The sequence below is a fragment of the Tupaia chinensis genome, unplaced genomic scaffold (assembly GCF_000334495.1).
Source record: "Tupaia chinensis unplaced genomic scaffold, TupChi_1.0 Scaffold139593_1, whole genome shotgun sequence".
NCBI classification, from domain to species: domain Eukaryota; kingdom Metazoa; phylum Chordata; class Mammalia; order Scandentia; family Tupaiidae; genus Tupaia; species Tupaia belangeri.
The window spans coordinates 307,755-312,060 of record NW_006199476.1 but is presented as its reverse complement, the minus strand read 5'-3'; the positions used below and the strand labels follow the sequence as shown (position 1 = coordinate 312,060).

General features: G+C 37.2%; 1 pseudogene; it reads right to left on the bottom strand.

Annotated features, from left to right (window-relative positions):
- Positions 1 to 331: 331 nt before the first annotated feature.
- On the bottom strand, positions 332 to 1,661 carry LOC102478972 (CCA tRNA nucleotidyltransferase 1, mitochondrial pseudogene; annotated as a pseudogene).
- Between the last annotated feature and the right edge of the window lie 2,645 nt (positions 1,662 to 4,306).

The window sequence follows — 4,306 nt, the reverse complement described above, 5'->3', positions numbered from 1 at the left end:
ACTTGGAATTTATTCACATGCATCAATTATTTTCTTTTCAGGTACAAGTTTATTTTGGAATTTAGAGGAGAACTGAGGCTTAAACATTGTACAAAGTAATTCCATTATTTGATCATAGACAATAAACAACTTCCACTGCCCTAAAATTTTTTAAAAGTCTATACTTTTCTTGAAAGGGAGATTTCAGTGCCTGAAATACAATTTTTTCATTCTAAAGTCCTTGTAAACTGGCTTTTATTCATCTGGAGTTTCTTAAGTCTCACTAAAAGAAAGGAGGAAAAAAGCTAGTCTTACCAAAAACTGTTCTGTATAATAGCCAGCTCTCAGCAGTTTACGGTTTCTTGATGTAACTAAGGAGCTCATCTTTTTCCATCTGGTTAACTACTTTTCTTCCACTGTTCTCACAACTGTTGTAATAGAGCCCTGATTTCTTTTCCTGAAGAAATGCCCACTTTTCTAATGTCATGGTTGTTCACAGGAAATGGAGGAACAGACTGCTGCTGCATGTCCTTCAGAAGACAGTGTTCTCCCTGGTACTTGAGCAGTTCACATACTCGAAGAGTTGCATCTGGTTCCCTAGAATCTATAATGAAGTCTTGATAAGGCTTCAATGGTTCGGAACTGTCTGTGGCTTTGATTAAATCTTTCCTATTTTTAACCAAAAATAAACCAAGGTTTTTCTCTTCTTTTGAAATCTTCAACCTCAAATCCAATTTTGTGACATCATCCTGTACTTTAAATAATGACGCCAAAAGAGTCATTGGCTTTGGTGAAAAACTTTCAACATTTTTACTGACTTTGTTAAATTCTACAAAACTTGCATTAGCAGGTAAACCTATATAAGGAGCCACATCAAGGTCATAGATAAGGTGAATCAAATGATTTACATGGTTACCAACAAGAATTTTTTTCAGTTCCACCCAAATCCTCTCTCCTGATATTCCAGCCAAGCCTTTTGCGTTTTCTGCAATTGCTTCCAAAGTCTCAGGATCATGGTCACCAGGTTTATCTACAATTCTCCCATAAAACCTGAAGTATCTTAAAATTCGGAGATATTCTTGTATTCTCTGTTTAGCATGTCCAAGAAATCTAACTTTCTTATTTTTTAAATCTTCATAACCATTAAAGTAGTCAAATAAGGTACCATCAAAACCTAGGAACATAGAATTTATAGTGAGATCTCTGCGTTCAGCATCTTTCTGCCAGTCAGTTGTGAATTCTACCTCGGCATGTCTTCCATCAGTAACAACATCAATCTGCAGCGTAGTAATTTCAAAATTTTCTTCGTGAAGCCTGGCAGTGATCGTTCCATGTTTTTCTCCTTTGTTGTTGATCATCCAAATCCCAGCTGCCTGAAACATCTCCTTCATCTGCGTAGGGGTAGCAGTGGTAGCAAAATCCACATCCTGAGGCTTCACTCCATTTAATAAATCCCTCACTGCTCCTCCTGCTATTCTTAATTCATGGTTCTCTTTGACAGATAATTCTGTCAGGTTCTTCAATCCTTCTGTGAAGAGAGACTGGAATCCTGGAGATTATAACTTCATTGTAAACAGATATTGCTTCAGAAGGCACAGCCTACTGCATCTACAGCTGAGTATGGGCCTATGCCAAGAATACAGGTACCTCAGCATCTGGAGAGAAGGTCAGGACCACACATCGACAAGGCAAACAGGCGTGCACGCCAATGAAGATTTAACCGTGAAGGAAAACAAAGGAACACAGTGCAATTTTATTAATAAACAGAGGAATACCAACTCCCGTTCGGACAAAGTGACAAGTTGAGGGAGTCACATAACTCGATGTATGTTTGTAGCTTCCTGATTTGGCACTCCCAAGCACTCACTACTATAGCCATACAACAGGTTTTCCTCTCAAGACTCTCTCTCGAGAGGCAGGCTTTAGATACAGCTAGGGGCAGGGGCAACCACCAACAGTAGTCCCAACCGGGAGACTCGCTGGAACACCTTCTTCAATCCTTCTGTGAAGAGAGATTGGAATTATGGAGATTGTAACTTCATTGTAAACAGATATTGCTTCAGAAGGCACAGCCTACTGCATCTACAGCTGAGTATGGGCCTATGCCAAGAATACAGGTACCTCAGCATCTGGAGAGAAGGTCAGGACCACACATCGTCCCCATGCCACCCCTGCCGCACACTTCTGGGACTGTCCATAAAACCAAATATTAAATGTCCACTATCAGTGTAACTCTTGGTCACTTAAAAGTCAAACGATCACTGAGTAAAATTTAAAAAAAAAAAAAAGGTGTACAGTTCCAGACATGAGAGAAAAACTCAGACAAGGATAAGTCATGTAGAACTAATTGCATGTATCAGAGAGTCAATAATAAGAATTCAATCAACTGAAATATGACTGTGAAAAAAATCCAAGAGATAAACAGAGGATTCAAAAAATTTGGCCACTGTATATCAGTTAGTAATTAGGCTGAGTTGTCTACAAAGGTTCAATTACAATCAATAACCCCAAAAATAGACAAGTGAGATTACATCAGATTAAGAAGTCTGCATGTCAAAAGACACAGTAATTAGTGTGGATCCACAGAACTCAGAATGAGAAAATAGTTTTTGTAAACCATGCATTGGCTAAGGGATTGATCACCGGAATACACAGGGAACTCAAGGACCTGTTCTCCCAAAAAAGGTGATTAACCCAATTAAAAGATGGGAAAATGAGTGGGAAACACACACACACACACACACACACACACACACACACACACACATTCTAGTAAAGACATGTAAATAGCCAAAAGGCATATGAAAAAAAAAGCCTTATTATCCCTCATTGTAAGGGAGATGTACATAAAACCACAATGAGATACCACCTAACCCTAGTTATTCTGACTAAGATTTAAAAACAAAAACAAAAACAAAAAACCAGAAAATGATAAGTGCTGGTGGAAGTGTGGTGAAAGGAGAACTCTCCTACACTGCTGGTGGGAATGTAAATAGGTCTAGCCATTCTGGAGAACAATTTTGAGATTTGTCACAGTTCTTCAAATAGAATTACTATATGATCCAGCGATCCCATTTCTTGGTATCTACCCAAAGGAAAGAAAAATCTTTAACGAGAAATGTGCTCACACATCCATGATTATTGCAGCCTCATTCACAATTGCTAAGACATGGAACCAACCCAAATGCTCACAAACAAATGAATGGATTAAAAACTTTGGCACATAAAGTTTATGGAATATGACTCAGTTATATAAAAATATAATAATAATAAAAATATAAACACTGATAAAAGCGAGATCCTGGCTTCCTGGCTTCTGAGTGAAGTTCAGATTTACTGATGAATGAAAGAAGCCAGGCAATGATGGAGAGATACTGTTATGTCTCCACTTAATATATACCGAGTATTTGAACTCTTTTTCTGAAACTAAATGACTAAAGGTTATAGAAACTAAGTAAATTGTTGTAAATACTGAATATAGTGTAGAAAAAGGGCAGATGAAGGAGTAGCCTCAGAGGAAGGATATTAAGAAGAAAAATAGAGGGAACCAGCAGTTGACATAATGTCTATGTCGCTGGACTTCCATGTAGTTGACTGCGGTTTGCGTCCTGGACCCAGTGGGTTTAAACTCACACCAGGCACATGTGCATGCGTGCCAAAGATCCCAAGAGGAGAATGGAGGAGAAGGAATTGTGGTGTGACCATCCCCCCTGGGGGGGGTGATTTCTCGCTTTCTGTCTCTATGTCTCTCTCTGTCTATTTGGCAAGCGTACGTGCCCTATGGTGAAAAACCTTTCCAAAAAAAAGAAGAAAAATAGAAAAGCAAGGCATTTATGGGGCAATTAAATAGATGATTATCTTTTAAAGATATTGTTCTAGTATGTTGTACTAGACTAACAAGAAATGTTCATATATTGGAATGTTCACTTAAGCTAAGTAATGTGATTGAATATAAAAGAAATAGAAATTAAAAATATATAACGAATATTTAAATTTATCAGTTTTTATTAGGCAAACAGCAAGCTATCTATTATGGCCTCAATGAAGGTTTTTTTACTTTCTGAATGTAGTTTAACTTTCCCACGTATTCTAAAGATTAGGCTAAATAGCTACACACATATTTGTGAAAATACGCATGTACAAACACATTTTATCATTATCTGAATATAAGATAAAATTTAAATCAAGTCTTATTAAAATAATAAAACAAAATCCAGATTATTCCCAAAGATAGACAAGAGTAGAAGACTAAAAACGTCAAAAATTATGCTTAGGTTTACCAAAAAACTATTAACACAGATATATACTAGTAAAGGGAATGTTACAC